General features: G+C 37.6%; 1 pseudogene; it reads left to right on the forward strand.

Moving 5' to 3' along the window:
* The first annotated feature begins 223 nt into the window (after positions 1 to 223).
* Positions 224 to 1590, forward strand: LOC141515983 (proliferation-associated protein 2G4 pseudogene; annotated as a pseudogene).
* Positions 1591 to 17626: the final 16036 nt, after the last annotated feature.

A 17626-nucleotide genomic window follows, 5' to 3' on the forward strand; every position in this document is an offset into this window, starting at 1 on the left:
GGTCAAAAACAGCAGATTTTTGTACTGGCAAGGACTTTGAAATTAAGGGGAAGCCCATCAATTGGGGAATGGCTGAACAAATTATAGTATATAAATGTGATGGACTACTATTGTTCTGTAAGAAATCATGAATGGCCCTCCTCCCTCATGTAATGCGGGGGCTCCGGCCACAAGCGGCGGCAGCTGAGCGGGAGGCAACCGTGATGGCGAAGGCTGCGGGAAGATGTCAGGGGAGGACAAGCAGCAGGAGCAGACGATCGCCAAGGACCTGGTGGTGACCAAGTACAAGATGGGGGGTGACATCGCCAACCGAGTCCTGAGGGTGGTGGTAGGAGCATCAACCTCAGGTGCATCCATGCTGGGTCTCTGTGAAAAGGGTGATGCCATGATCATGGAAGAGACAGGCAAGAACTTCAAGAAGGAAAAGGAGATGAAGAAAGGTATTGCCTTCCCTACAAGCATCTCGGTAAATAACTGTGTCTGTCACTTCTCCCTCTTGAAGAGTGATCAGGACTACATCCTGAAGGAGGGTGACTTAGTAAAAATTGACCTAGGAGTCCATATGGATAGTTTCATTGCAAACGTGGCCCACAGTTTCATGGTTAATGCATCTAAGTGCATTCCAGTGACAGGGAGAAAAGCAGATGTGATTAAGGCAGCTCACCTGTGTGCTGAGGCAGCCCTGTGCCTAGTCAAGCCTGGAAAGCAGAAAACACAAGTTACAGATGCCTGGAACAAAGTTGCCCATTCATTTAACTGCACACCAATAGAAGGCATGTTGTCCCACCAATTGAAGCAACATGTCATTGATGGAGAGGAAAACAATCATTCAAAACCCCACAGACCAGCAAAAGGACCATGAAAAGGCCGAGTTTGAAGTCCATGAAGTCTATGCTGTGGATGTGCTTGTGAGCTCAGGAGAGGACAAGGCCAAGGATGCAGGACAGAGAACTACAATCTACAAGTGAGATCCTTCAAAACAGTATGGTTTGAAAATGAAAACTTCCTGTGCCTTTTTCAGCGAGGTGGAGAGGTGATTCGATGCCATGCCATTCACTCTCAGGGCATTTGAGGATGAAAAGAAAGCCTGGATGGGTGTGGTGGAATGTGCTAAACATGAGCTACTACAGCCATTCAATGTTCTATATGAGAAGGAAGGCGAGTTTGTTGCCCAGTTCAAATTCACAGTACTGCTCATGCCCAATGGTCCCACGCGGATAACCAGTGGTCCTTTCGAGCCCAAGCTGTACAAGTCTGAGCTAGAGGTCCAGGATGCAGAGCTAAAGCCACTCCTGCAGAGTTCGGCTATTCAGAAGACCCAGAAAAAAGAAAAAAAAAAAAAAGAAGGCCTCCAAGACTGCAGAGAATGCCACCACTGGGGAAACAGCAGAAGAGAGTGAAGCAGGGGACTGAAATGGTTTCCATCTCCCTAACCCAGTACTCCTCCCTATTTCCCCTCCTACTGTACCCTGGGCTCCACAAAGAGTGGTTCATCTTTTCCACCCAGGACCACTGGCAGAGCAGGAACGTCTCCCCTCATCCCAATCCCTACAACCAACCTTCCTTCCAATGATTACCAGCTCCAACTGACTCTGGCCTTGGGATGCTAGCATTCCTGGCCATTGCAGACTACTTAAAACAGAAAAAAAAGAAATTGAATAATAAAATCAGGAGTCAAAACCTGTCTTCAAGCCCCTCTTTCTAACTTTTTTGTATTGCTCTCTGTTTGGTCAAGGTTGATGGCCTAGCTCTACAGGGAGAGGCAGATGGCCGATCTAGCTTATGCACCTCTACCACCTCGCCTAAAATATTTTACTCTCATCTTTCCTAGTGGTCAATATCTTACTATTTGTCTGGGGTGTCAGCCCCATTCTGCCTCTTCAAGTCTTTGTCTTGCCTCAAAATGGGATTGGGGAAGTGTCTTCCTCCATTTTCTCATTTTGATTCTTATGTAGCAGAATCCTATTCAGATCCAGACTGTCTGACCAGGCCCCTCCCATTTTGTAGGAGCTGGAGCCTGTAATTTTGGGATTCTCTTCTGTTGTATGGATCCTCTTGCTTAAATTTTTTTAGTTTATTTTTTATTCTCATTTTGTACAAATGTTTTTTTATATTAATAAAATATTCTTGTTTACAAGTAAACAAAATACCCCTCCCCCCATGAATATAGATAGACTTGCTTGGGCGAAAAAAGTAAAGGGGAGAGAAAAAAAATTAAATTTAAAAAAAATAATAGTAATAATTGTAGGTATGGCAAGGTAGCGCAATGGACGAAGCACCAGCCCTGGAGCCACGAGCACCTGAGTCCATAACTAGCCTCATAAACCCAATAATCACCCAGCCATGTGACATGCAAGCCACCTGATCCCCACTGCCCTGCAAAAACCAAAAAGAAGAAAAAAAAAAGAAAGACCCAAAATAAAATAAAATAGTAATAATAGTAGGGGTGGCTGGGTGGCAGACAGAGCATTGGCCCTTGAGCCAGGAGCACCTAGGTCCAAATCCGGCCCCAGACACCCAAAGATCACCCTGCTATGTGGTCCCAGGCAGGCCACCCAGCCCCACTTGCCCTGCACCCTCCCCCAAATAATAATAACAAAAAGTGTGCTTCAGTCTTTGTTCCAACACCAACAACTCTGTCATGGGTGGATCACATTCTTTATGATAAGTCCATCACAAAAGTTACTTCCATATTTTTCCAACTTTGCCATTGCTGATCACAACTCCCTCCTTTCTTATTTCTCCAGTAGCATGTTACTATATTTTCTCTCTCCTTTCACTCTGACTCTGCTGTAGGGTCACTGAGTGGCGCAGCAGACAGATCCCTGGTCCTGGGGCCAAGAAGCCCTGAGCCCCCATACCAACCCTTAGGCCCAGAATCCACCTGGCCCTATGGTCCTGGGCAGGCCTTCCAATCCCAGCCCCTTGCAAGAGATAAAAAAGAAAATGTGTTATATCTGACCACTCTCCCCCCATGGTCCATCCTCTCCTCCTTTATTCACATCCCCACCCCCTTCCCCCTGCTCCCCCCTCCTTCTTACTCCAGATGTCTATACCCCATTGAGTATGAGAGCAAAGGTTCCCTCATTCCCCCTTGCCTCCCCCCTTCCATATCATTGCAATAGCTCATTGTAATAAAAAAAAACATCTTATTATGTGAAATATCTTGGACTATTCCCCCTCTCCTTTTTCTTTCTCCCATTCCATTTCCCTTTTTTCTATTGACTCCATTTTTACACCATATTTGATCTTCGAATTCAGCTTTCTCCTGTGCTTCAACTATAAAAGCTCTCTCTACCTGCTCTATTAACTGAGAAGGTTCATATGAGTACTATCAGTGTCATTTTTCTATGCAGGAATACCTGCAGTTCATCCTCATTAAGTCCCTCATATTTCCCCCCTCTCCTCCAGTCTCCATGCTTCGCCTGAGTCCTGTATCTGAAGATCAAACCTTCTGTTCAGCTCTGGCCATTCCAAAAGGAACATTTGAAATTCCCCCGGTTCATTGAAAGTCCATCTTTTTCCCTGGAAGAGGACATTCAGCCTTGCTGGGTAGTTCATTCTTGGCTGCATTTTAAGCTCTTTTGCCTTCCAGCATATTGTATTCCAAGCCCTACAAGCTTCCAATGTAGCTGCTGCTAAGTCCTGTGTGATCCTGACTGCAGCTCCATGATATTTGAACTCTGTCCTTCTGGCTGCTTGTAATATTTTTTCTTTGACTTGGGAGTTCTGGAACTTGGCTATAATATTCCAAGGGGTTGGTTTTTTGGGATCTCTTTCTCTGGGGGATTGGTGGATTCTCTCCATTTCTATTTTGCCCTCTGCTTCTAGAATATCAGGGCAATTTTCCTGTAGTAATTCTTTGAAAATGCTGTCAAGGCTCTTTTCCTGATCATGACTTTCAGGTATTCCAATAATTTTTAAATTATATTTCCTAAGTCTGTTTTCCATATCAGTTGTTTTTTCAATGAGATATTTCACATTTTCTTCTAATTTTTCATTTTTTTGGTTTTGAAGTATTGATTCCTGATTTCTGGTAAATTCATCAATCTCCCTGAATTCTATTCTTTGTCTGAAGGATTTGTTCTCCTCAGAGAGTTTTCTTATCTCTTTTTTCCATCTGGCCAATTTTGCTTTTTAAAGCATTCTTCTCAATAACTTTTTGAACTGTTTTATCCATTTGACCTAAGCTGTTTTTTAGCATGCTATTTTCTTCAGCATTTTTTTGGATTTCCTTGACTAAGCTGCTGACTTCATTTTCATGTTTTTCCTGCATCTGTCTCCTTTCTTTTCCCAGTTTTTCTTCCAACTCCCTCATTTGATTTTCAAAGTCTTTTTTGAGCTCTATCATAGCCTGAGCCCAATTTCTGTTTTTCTTGGAGTCTTTAGATTCAGGAGCTTGTGCTTCCTCATCTTCAGACTGAGTGTTTTGATCCTCCTTGGGCTCATTTGTAAAATATTTCTCAATGGTCTTCCTCTTGTTTCTTTGCTTGTTCATTTTCCCAGCCTAAGCCTGTTTTTTGGGGTTCTTCCTGAGCTTTTGTGACACTCCCACAAGGGTCTCAGTGTGTGAGGTTCTGTCCTCCCTTCTGGTTTGTGAATGACCATAAGCACCCCCCTCTGCCACGGGCCGAGGGCTGAGGTGGGCGGGGGGGGGGGGGGCTGTTGTTCTATTGGGAGGCCTAGACTGGGATCAGGACCTGAATGTGGTCAGAACCCCAGAGTCCTGTTCCAGAGGCAGAGGACAGAGCTCTGCAGTCTCTCTCTTCACTCCCCTCCCTCAGCTCAATAGGCTCATGCCCTGGAGGCTCCTGCTTACCAGCTCTGCCTGCTTCTGTTTCTGGGTCTGGGCTGCTGAAAGACCAAGCTGCTCACTGTGTGCCCTGAGGGCTGGGCTCCACATGCTCACTCTGGCAGAGGTCCCCCACTGTTCCCCCACTTTGTGCTGGTGATCCCCTGGGGTGTAGCTCCAGAGACTCCCCCACTGCTGTGAGCTGGGGCTCCCAGCACCCTGGGGCTTCCTCCGGGAGGCTGAAGTTCTTTTGCTCTGGTGGGCCACCCCTCTGGTGGGCCGCCCCTCCGACCCGGGGAGAAGAGCCTTTCTGCTCTTTTCCAGGTTACCTTGAGTAGGAGAACTACCTCACTGGGTCCCTTTGTGGGTTCTGTCTCTCAAAAGTTTAGTTAGAGTCCTTAGTTTATGAGTTTTTATCAGAGAGCTCCTAAGACTCGATCCCTTCATGTTGCCATCTTCCTCTTGCTTAAATTTTTAGTTTTTGCAAGGACAGGATCTGTTTTCTCAAAAAACTATAAAGAGATGGCCCTTCTCAACTCAATCTGATTCCCAGAATTGCCCATAGTTCCCTGTCTAGAACTGAAAGTCCCATTTGCCAGTTTGGTTCCTGTGTGTGGTGCTCTAACATCCTCTTCTGAGATAGGGTAGGAGTCAGGTGAGCAGGTTGACTCTTAAGGAAGGGGGGGGGGGCTCCTCCTTTCTGAAGCTGTTGACTTGGATTGTACAGATTCTTGGGGCTTTGTGGGTTGTTGTGGGAGGGGCATTTAGTAAGTGGGGTCTTGGGGATCTGGGGCTCCCAATAACTCATGGGGTTTTTAAACACACCAAGTTTGCATCAATAAAAGAAATTGGATTTGCTGATAAAAAAAGAAATCATGAATGATTAAACTTTAGAAAACCCTGAAAAGACTTGCATGAACTAGTAAACTAAATGAAGTGAGCAGAACCAGGTGAAAATTGTACACATTAACAGCAAGACTGCGAGATGATCCACTCTGATGGTCTTGCTCATTTCAGCAGTTTAGGGATGAAAGACAATCCTCAGATACCTGTTTTAGAAAATGCCATCCACATCCAGAGAAAAACTATGGAGTGTGACTACAGAGCAAAGCAGACTATTTTCATTTTTAAAATTTTTCATTTTTTTCTTTCCCATGTTCCCCCCCCCTTAGTTCTAATTCTTGTTTCACAATATGAGTTATATTGAAATGTGTTAGCCACAATTGCACATATATAACCAAATCAGATTGCTGGTTGCCATGGGGAGAGATGGGGAAGGAAGGGGGTGTGGTAGATAAACGAAGAACTCAAAAGAACTCAAAACTATTGAAAGCTGTCTTTGCATGTAACTAGAAAAAATTTTTAATAGAACAAAAAATTAAAATTTTAAATATCTCCATTTCAGAAAATTAAAGAGAACAAATAATTAAGGAAGTCCCAAAGGAAAATGACTTTCAACCATAATCCAGTAGAGAAAAGTTTTAGCAAAATTAAGAAAACTGTTCTCCTATATAGATTATATTAAAAAAAAAACTAAGAAAACATTCTACTACTAAATTCCCTTTATAATACAAAGAAAATCCTTTGGCCAAATCTAGGAAAGCAGAAAACAGAAAAGAAGTCCATGACTATCACTAGTTGATACAAACATAACTTTTAAAAGCCCAGAAAAAGATTACATTTGTGTGTATATTTATAAGCACATTAAAATAATCACATAGGATTTAATACAATTACACATACAATTGTATTCTGACTATGCACACCTTAGCATATGTAAGTATTAAGCTCAAGTTGATCCTAAAAATTTCAAAGAAATTTGAACTTCTTTGGAAAAGATATTGTTACCTAGGAAAAACAAATACAATACTAAATTAGACCAAAATTAAAGTAAATCCCCAAATTACTTGATTATACAATGAATGTGAATAAAGTTGTTGATTGAGTAGTGGTTATATGAATCAAAACTGTAATAAGTATTCAATTTAGGCAACCTCAGAGAATTAGGAATTAAGAAAGTCATTGAGAAAAATATACAGTTCAAGTAAAATAGCAATTCGTGTAATGAATCCACACTCTTGATAGCATTTCTATTTAGCAATAACAAAATCTAGGAGGAAATGATAGCAAGGGAAATCTCCTGCAAATAACTATAAAATGCTTGTAACATTTGGGAGTCAATCTCCCAAGGCAACTACAAATTTACATAAGTAAAATGACAAAATACTATTTTAAGAGATAAAGAGTAATGTAGTTGGAGAGCTATTTATTTCCTGGATTGCAGCCTTGACTATATAAGAAAAACTATCATACCATTTAAATTAATTTATGCATTTAGTGGGTAACAACTCAAACTCAAGGAGATATTTTGCAGAGCTGGGGAAAATATAAAATTCATCTGGAGCAACAAATCTAGAATCTCAAGAGAAATAATGAAAAATAGAAGAGTAGAAACGAAAGGGGGAATCACACGTTCAGACCTCACATTTATTATAAAGCTGTAATCAAGAAAAATAGTTGGTACTAGTTAAAAATGGAAAAGTAGATAAGAACAACAGATGAGATAGGGAAGAATCAGAAACAATTGAACTCCATAACCCAGTGCTTTATATACTCAAGAAAATAAATTACTTTGGGAGAAAAAAAAAACTGCTAGGAAAATTCAAAAGCTGTTTGACAGAAATTACATTACAACTAAAGTCTTACATTCTTTAGAATAAGCTCAAAATGCTCAAAGAGTTCAAAGTACAATCTTGAGATGGGATCACACCATTAAAAAAAAAAACCAAGGGGTATATGATCAGGTTCCATTTACAGCTATCACTATGAAGGGAGTTTTTTTTTTTTTAACAAAACAACGGATAATGGTGATCATGAGAGATAAAGTTGATAATTCTAATTACATGAAATTGAAAAGCTTTTATTTTTTTTTTGTTCAAATAAATCCTGTCACTAGGAAAAGACTTCAAAGAAAAGAAATGTGAATTACTTCTAATATCTTTGATAAGCATCTGAGATTGAAGGAATAGAGAAATAACAATACAAAGGAATAAAACCAAGAGCCATTTCCTAATGGATAAATGGACTAAAGATATGAATAAACAGTTCGCAAAAGAATTACAAAGTATTGAAAATCAGAAAAAAAGAAAGCTCCAAATCTTCAGTAAATTGAAATGGTTTTGAAATTTTACCTCACACCTAGTAAAATGATAAAAAGGAGAAAAGAGAAAAATAATCAATGATTAGAAGGCTCAAAGTAAGAAAACCATCTTAATATCCTATTGGTGGAACTGTGAATACCCAAAGCTGATGGAAGCAATTTTCCAAGCTAAAGAAAAACAATGAATAAAATACTCATATGCAGAGATCCCTCTGTTTACACTAATTGTTATACTTCAAAGGAGGTGAAAGATAATGACTAGATAAATGGATGGATAGACCAACAGAAAGAGATAGTTCAGTCACATCTGCCTATTCATGATCCCATTTGGATTTTCACAGTAAAGATTTTAGAGTGGCTTGCCATTTCATTCTCCAGCTCATTTGACAGATGAGGTAACTGAAACAAACATGGTTAAGTGACTCATGCAGGGACACACATCTAATAAGTGTCTGAAGTTGGATTTGAACTCAGGTCTTCCTGATTTGAGGCCAAAGACTATCCTCTTCACCACTTGCCTGACTCATAGATAGATAAAGAAGTAAGCAAATAGAATGAATGAAGAAAGAATGAATTCATCATTCCACAAAATATGTAGAGTAGGGATCAAGTCTCTTCCATCTTACCAGAGGAAACACCAAGAAATCAAACCCACATCTATTGACAGTAATGATGGTACAGGAATGTAGTGCCAATAGAATCCATTGTGCCAGAAGAAACAATGGCTATGAAAAAGTTCTGAGAAACATGGGATGACTTAGATAGAGGAAGGAATTCACAGTAAAGTCACCTCTAAACTAGGAAAACAATATCCCTAATGTCACCAGTCATGAAAAGAAAGATTCACAATAGCAAACAATAATTAAGCACTGTAATATTTTTTTCTGTTCAAAAATGGTCCCAGAGAAGAGCTGACAAAATGCACCTAACAATCATGGTCAGGGAATGTTACATATAAGTCCAGATTCTTTTTGAATCATAATCTTATGAGACAGCTGACTAGTTAGAGAAGAAAAAAATATATTTATTTAAAAACTATGTATCTAAAAATGTATATAAAATATATTTCAGTGGTATAAATTAAAAGGTATCAATACCTTTTTAATGAAATGATATCATTTTACTTGTGGTAAAATCACAGAGAATTCAACTATAAAACCCAGTTCAAAGAATTTAAAGAATTTTCTCTTAATGGTTAACAGTCAGGACAGATTCCATTTTCTCTAGTTTCTTTATTCTGGATAGATAGATGGAGAGAAAGAGTGGAATTACTTTTAAGATAAAACAGGAAGGGGCAGCTAGGTGGTACAGTGGCTAGAGCACTGGCCCTGGAGTCAGGAGTACCTGAGTTCAAATCCGACACTTAATAATTACCTAGCTGTGTGGCCTTGGTCAAGTCACTTAACCCCATTGTCTTAAATTAAAAAAAAAGACAAAACAGGGAGTAGAAGGGAGGAATAAAAGTAAATTTTTGTTGAAGAAGATGCAATGCCATCCTCATCTTTCTAACCAGTAGAAGAAAAATGGAATTCCTTAAGCCTTCCTCTTCATAGCTATTGTCTGAAATCAACTTTCCCTGTAATCCTAGCAGGGCTTCTAGATCTCTGAGTTTCAAGATACTTTCATTTTTTTGCCAACTGTAAAACCATTACACATTACAAACATTTCTTTTCTGAAAAGTAATAAAGGAACTAAGTGATCACATGCTACTGCCCTGATCAAAACCAGAAAGAAATATAGAATTTTGTGGCCCACACCTTTAATTAAGTTAAGAGACATTTTTTTATATCCAAAAAAAGTTACTTTGATATAATTTAAGATAGCTTTATAAAATGTAAATTGTCATAATTGCCTATTGAAGCTCACAATTTGCTAAAAGAAACTCTGTTTTTCCCCCATCTCCTTTTCAATGCTTGAATAGAACAGATTATGCTTAATTAGAAACTATACTTAGAAAAAACTCAGATTGACATCAATAACAACTAGCACTACTCTCATGGGTATGGCCTAAATCAAAATGTTTCCTTGCTCTGTATATTCTAAGTGGTTATGATGTGTAGATTTCTTCTTCGCTCTTAAACTAAGTTGAGGATAAAAAGGTTTAACAGCTTCCTGTGCCTAAACATTTTAGTAACAACAACTTTCATTCATATCATTCTTTAAGATTTGTAATATCCCCCTATTTACGGGGAAGAAACTGAGGGAAAGAGAAATTAACTCATTTTCCTTGAATTCATAGATTTTCATTCAGTATCCAAATTCAGTCTTTCCATCATTGTTATTACTTTTTTTTTATCATGTTGTGCATCATGAATTTAAAGCGTGCTGATAGAGAAGTATATTTTTGGAACCCCGGACACACTGTCAGTGAATCTTGGAGTGCCACTTTTCTTTAGAATCTCAAATATCATCATACTTGGAACACAAATTCATCATCCCAAAATGATTCAAAGCAAATGAAGAAAGCAAGAATCAGAAGGAAGAACATTTATTTATTTTTCTTTTCTATTATATGTGTAATCCTCAAAAAACATAAAATTTCTTTATTTGTTAACTTTATGACTGTAGTGTCTGGCTTATGTGAACAATAAAGTAGTGGCATAATGGTTTTTTTCCCAGACTGCTTTAAATGTCTAAGCTGTAGGAAATTTAAAGCTGAATACGCAAAGATAACAATTGAAAACCCTGAGAAGATCTAATAATTATGAATTAACAACAGAGAGCACTAATCCATAACATGTTTATATGTTTCCTCTCCCCTAATAATCTCCATGATCTCAGCATAGACACATGCCATACAACAAACAAATGGTAGATCCTAATTCTGATTAGCTATCTGAGGAATAAACGGGAGGGACAAGTAAAAATTTGCTCCCTTCAGATCAAGGCAAGTGATATATAGATGAGAATTTCCCCTGCACAAACCAAAGAGAGTAAGTCCAGAAAAGGGTTTGATTTCAAGGTTCAAGGATGGAGTGGAAACTCTCTGGCTCATAATAGGTAGTTAATAAATGTCTTTTGAGCAACAGACATCTTCACTTGGGTCTAGAAATCTAGCTTACCTACAGGAAAGTCAAAGGGGAGACTGGAGAATGGGTGAGACTGATAGAGGGGAGACTCTAGCCAGAAGCAACACATTTTTAAGGAAGGACAGGATAAAAGGAGAGAGAGAGAGAGAGAGAGAGAGAGAGAGAGAGAGAGAGAGAGAGAGAGAGAGAGAGAGAGAGAGAGAAGGATAAAGGAAAAAATAGTGCAGGGGGAAATACACAGTAATTATAACAAGGAAAAAATTTTTTCACTAAGTTTTTCTGTTAAAGACCTCACTTCTCAAATATATAGAGAGAAGTGAGTCAAATTTATAAAAATAAAAACTATTCTCCAAATGATAAATGGTTAAGGGATATGAACAGGCAATTTTTAGGTGAAGTAATCAATGCTATCTAAAATCACATGAAAAAATGTTCTCACTATTGGATTAGAGAAATGCAAATTAAAACAACTCCAAAGTGCCACCTCATACTTACTAGTTTCATTAATAAGGTAGAAAAGAAAAAGGACAAATGTTGGAGGGCATCTGGGAAAATTGAGCCATTAATGCATTGGTGCTTGACTGTACATGTATAAATATATTAAATTGCTTGCCTTCTCAATGGGAGGAGAAAGGAGTGAGAGAGAAAGCAAATTTGGAACTCAAAAAAATTTGGAACTAAAAAAAACAAAGTCAAAAGTTGTTTTTTCACATAATTTGTAAAAAAAATTAAATAAATATTGAAAAAATGTGTTTTGACTTGAAGCTCTACATCTGATTCTCAGTAAATTGATTAGGGTTCACATAAAACATATGCCTCTATCTCCAATTTAGAAATATTCCGTGACTCCTAGAGAAGATAAAGTATCATCCTTGCAAATATCTGCATCAAGAATTTTCACTGAAAAATCAAACTAAATTCATCTGACATCTCTGTTTGGTATCTCCAATGGCACACTAAAAAGAAATAAAAATCCAAATAAAACACTCAAACAATTCCTTTAGCATGAGTGTCAAAAAATTCCTAAAAACACAAAAATTACCTTGTGTTGAATTTCTGCACTATTAAGGTCTATTTAGCTCTCTCAACTCACTGGCCAAGTTTATCTGCTTCTAAGATTGAGGATTCAGAATCATTGTTGGTCCCTCTCAGTTGCAGAGACAAAATGGTGCAGCAGAGGAAATACTATAGCTGAACTCTCCCAACATTCCAATCTCAATTATTTTAAAACAATGTCTTAAATTAAATTCTGGAGTAACAGAGTCAGGAAAAGGACTGGGTGAAATATTTTTTCCAATCCTAGACTATTTAGGGGGTTGGAAATAGAGGCCCTGAAAGTGGCAGTAGCAATAGCACAGCTTCAGAAGCAATCACAAAAATGATAAAAGAAACAGATAGCTTGTCAGAAAGAGACTTCAAGTGACCCCTTTGCTAGCAATGGATACAGGATAGTTTCTGTTTAACACCACCATTTTCTCTACATACTTCTCAGGGCAGAGAGGAGTACTTGAGTCCCAAGGGAGAAGAGATCCTAAGGAACAGTATTACAAGGGAGCAGTAGATATACCTCTCCTCAGATCACCTTTGAAAACTACTAGAACTTGGTCTGAAAAGAGCAGTGTGAAAAATTTGGAAACCTGGGACAGTGCATCCCCTACCACCTCCAATTAAATAGAGATCAACTTTAAAATAAAGTTCTGTAAAGAAATCTGTTTTAAAAATGCACAAACAACAAAAACAAAAACTTGACCTTAAAAAGGCATCATGGTGATAGGAAAGATCAAGACACAAATTCTAAAGACAACAATATTAAAACAGTTACTATGAAAGTATCAGAGGAAAAAAAATGAATTGAGTACAGGTCCAACAAAAATTTCTAGGGATTTATTTTTTAAAAAGGATTTTTAAAATATCAAATGAATTTGCAAATACTCATTGAATTTGAAAGTGAATTATACCAAACTTTTAAGAATATCAATTCCAATACTATATACACTCTTTGAAAAAATACATAAAGTAGAATTACTATCAAATTTCCTTCTAATGTTATGGAGATGATTTTGATACCCAAGAAAAGCAAAAACAGAAAAAGAAAACTATAGAACATTTTCCTTAACAATATTAATGCAAAAATTTTAATTTGAATTGGGAAAGTAAATTATAACAATATATCACAAAGATCATATACTATGACTAAGGTGGATGTGTACCAGGAATTCAAGGTTGGTTCAATATTTTAAAAAAACACCATAAAAACTATCAGCACATTAATAACAGAAACAACAAAAATCCTATAGTTGTATCAATAGATGCAGAAAAAAAGCTTTTGACAAGATACAACTCCCATTACTATTAAAAAAAATCATAGTAAGCATAGGAATCAATGGAACCTGTCTTAAAATGATAAGTAGTGGCTATCTAAAAATAAGAGCAAACATTATCCATAATGGAGATAAACTTTAAGCCTTTCCAGTAAGATTAGTAGTGAAGCCAAGAATGTTCATTATCATCAGTTTTATTTAATATTGCATTAGAAATTCTAGCTATAGCAATAAGACAAGGAAAAGAAATCAAAGGAATAAGAATAGTCAATGAAGAAACAGAAATATCACTCTTTGTAGATAAGATTTTTTAGAGAACTCTAGAGAAATAATTAAAAACTAGTTGAAACAATGACAACTTTAGCAAAGTTGCAAAATAGAAATTCATCAGCAGAAATTATTGACATTTCTATATATTATCAATAAAATCCTATAGTAAAACATAGAAAAAGAAATTCCCTTTCAAATAATTGCAACAATATACAATACTTAGGAGGCATAGAACATCTCATATCAAAGGAAAAAAATAAAGTCAAAATGGGTACATGATTTAGACATAAGGAATGACATAAGCAAATTAGGGGAGTATAGAAAAATATACCTGTAGGTCTTGTCCATCATTATAGAAGAAGACCAAAATGACAGCACTATGTTTGAGACAAATGACAGTGTGTCCAACTGTGGCTCAGAATGCTCTACCAAAGGTCAGGCACAAATAGTTCACGTGAACACCTGAGGTAGATACTCTAAATTTATGTATGTCATCTTTCCTTTGAGATGCTTCAGTTCTACCTTCCTCATAGAGTGCAGCCCCCTCACTGAGGAGGGCATGCCAGGCTGGGTAGTCCTATGCCAGTGTCTCCCGTGCTGTACAATCAATCAAATGAGAATCTTCAGGGTGTCTTGGTATCACTTCTTCTGACTCCCTTGTGAGTGCTTGCCCTATGTGAATTCTCCATAAAATAATATTTTTTTTGGCAAACGTATGTCTGGCATTTTAACAACATGAGTAGCTCATGGTATTTGCACTCTCTATAGTAATGTTGGAATGCTAGGTTGTTTAGTTTGAAAAAGGATCTCAATGTCTGGCATGTTCTCCTGCCAGGTTCTCTTCAAAATCTTCCTAAAACAATTCAGTTTCCTGACATGGCACTGGAAGACTATCCAAGTTTTACAGGTCTACAGGAATGAGGTCAGCACAATGGCTCTGTAAACCTTCAGTTTGGTGGTCAGTCTAATATCTCTTCTCTCCACACTTTCTTTTGGAGTTTCCCTAATATCGAACATTTACATAATTAAACATAAGGCATGAGCTTATAATCAAACAACAGAGGATCAAATAAATTAAAAAAAAAGGTTTTGTACCAAAAAAGAAACCCCAAAGGAGCAGAAGTTAGAAGGGAAGGTGAAAATTAGACAATTTTTTTACATCAAGTTTCTCTGATAAAGGTATCGTTTTTCACATACATATATATATATACGTATATATATACATATATATATATATATATATACATATAAAATTGAACTGTTATTCAATTCCAAAATGGTGAAAGGATATGAGACAGTTTTCATTAGAAGAAATCACAGTTATCATAGGTCAAGTTATCTATCACATAAAAATGGTCTAAATCACTATTGATTAGAGAAATGAAAAGAATTCTAAAGTGTCCCATTATGTCTCACTGATTGGCTAACATGACAGATAAGAAAGATAAATGCTGGAGGGAATGTGGAAAATCAGTATACTATTGCACTCTCAATGTAGTTGTAAACTATTTTAACTACTCTGGGGAAAAATTTGGACCCTTGCCCAAAGGGTAATAAAACAACATTCCTTCCCCCCAGCCATATGACTACCAAGTCTGTATCCCAAAGAGATTTTTTTTAAAAAAAACAAAGAATCTTTATGTACAAAAACATTTATAGCAGGTCTTTCTGTGGTGGCAAATAATTAGAAATTAAGGGGAATCATGCAACAAGCTGTGGTATATGATTGTGATGAATGCTTTTGTGCCTAAGAAATGATGAGAAGGAATGTTTCAGAAAACCTGGGAAGACTTATTTAACGATAAAAAGTGAAATGAGCAGGACTAGAATAAATTTGTGCACGGAAATAGCAATAATGAAATGATGATCAACTGTGAAAGATTCTGATGAAAAAAAAAATGACCCAAGACCCAATTCCAAAGGACCCATGGTAAAAAAAAATGCTATCTTCAGAGAGAGAACTGATGAAGCAGATTGAAATGTGCTCTTTTCATTTTATTTCCCTTGCTTTTTAAACTTTCCTTTTCAACATGGCTAGAATGGAAATATGCTTCACATGATTTCACATGCACATTTGATATAGTCACAGATCTCAATGGATGAGTAGAATTTGGAACTCAAAAGTTGTTTTTTTTAAATTGTTAAAAATAAAAAAGCATGTTAAATTTTTTTTAAAAAAGATGTTTTGCCACGTAAAAATCTGATTCTGCTAAAGGTGGGAGAGCCCTTCTTTTGCTAAGCTGCCCAAGTAGCAATTAGATGACTATTAGCAAGGCAAAGGCATCCAGTCTCTGCAAGGAAAGAGAAGGGATCTAATTCTTAGGTAGTTTTCTTTTTTAGTGTTTGTGTGTGTGTGATTTTTTTTTATTTTTTTCCCTTAGGTTTGCTTACTTCACTCTGATTCAGTTCTTATAAATCTTTCAATACTTCTCAGTATTAATCATATTTGCCATGTCTAATCCTCTTTCTTCCCCATCCTATCTGTGGGTCATTTTATCTAGCAGCAAAAATACTCAGTGGGAGACTGAGTCCATATAGAGTTCATTGATGTAACAATATTTCAAGCAAGGTATAAAAAACAAAGGAATAACTGGCATCCAGAGAGAATTATCAATTTTTGGTTAAAAAAAGGTGGGTTTCCTCTCTTCACTCAGCTGGTGGGGAATGCTTTGACCCATCATTAGAAAGTAGAGAAACCCAGTACACCCCAGATAGATATAAAGAAAGGCCATCCTTTCAAAGGAGGGAGGAAGCAATTGTGAAGAATGGCAGGAGAGCCAGAGAACCCAATTTAAGAACTCAACAAAGAAATAAAGGCCTCTCAGGATCTTCAGGAGTCCTATGGGAATCCTCAGAATCATTATTCTCTAAAAGTGAAATTTCTCCTTTAATGAATACTGTGGGTATTTGAAGGTAAGTTATACCCTAGGTTTTGGGGGAAATTTTTCATAGTTCCTTTTTTTCCCTATGTTGTTTAATCAGTTGAGATCAGTTTTACTGCCTTATCATGAAAGAGACAGAGAGAGAGAGAGACAGACAGAGAGACAGAGTCACAGAGACAGAGACACACACACACACACACACACACACAGAGATAGACAGACAGACACAGACAGAACCAGAGAGAGAGACAGAGACAGAAAGACAGAGAGAGAGAGAGCCAGCCAGAAAGAGAGAGCCAGACACACACACACACACACACACACACACACACACACACACAAACACACACAGAGAGAGAGAGAGAGAGAGAGAGAGAGAGAGAGAGAGAGAGAGGAGAGAGCACACCAGACACAGAGAGAGAGAGAGCTAGAGAGAGAAAGGGAGAGAGAGAGACAGACAGACAGACAGAGACAGAGAGACAGAGAGAGACAAAGAGATATTATGGTCTGGCTCTACCTTTAATCTATGCTAGTGACCTGAATCTTAGTCTTTCGAGTAAATAAGTCTCAAATATTGCTTTGAGGAAAAACTCCCCTAGTCTACAGAGTTCTTGTTCCAACCAGTGCCAGGTAGTGAATTGTGCCAGTTGATTGTTAATGGTAAACCCACTGTTGGGCACCCATGAGCTATAATGTTAAAAGCAATAAGCCAAAGGGACTCTAGAAGCAAAGAGGAGCACTTTTAGTTGGAGGTGGTGGTTCAAAGACAATGCTACATTCTGGGAAATGGCGCACACAGAGAGGGCATACCAGAAGTCACATCAACTCCTAATTCTTGATACTATGGGATCTTTTTCTTTTCAAAGATTTTTTTCTTCAGTTTCCTTGGGTTGAACTTCTTAGATGGGTGGATTTCTCAGGTGGGTTATACTCCTTTTTCTTTTTAACTCTCAAAGGGTTGGGTCTAACTTTTTTTTGAGTTCTTGAGTTTTTGGCTCTCTTTTTGTTTATCAAGAAAACCTTTTTATATTTTCCCCAACCTGTTTCTTCCCTAGTGTGACTTGCTTCTCATACTTGATCTGAACCTGAACCATGTCTAAGATGACCCCAAAGAGAAAGCCTGTCTGACTACAGAATAAAGCAGAATATCTCCCTCTAAGAAGATTACTACC

Source organism: Macrotis lagotis, chromosome 3, assembly GCF_037893015.1.
Source record: "Macrotis lagotis isolate mMagLag1 chromosome 3, bilby.v1.9.chrom.fasta, whole genome shotgun sequence".
In the NCBI taxonomy this organism is placed as follows: Eukaryota; Metazoa; Chordata; class Mammalia; order Peramelemorphia; family Peramelidae; genus Macrotis; species Macrotis lagotis.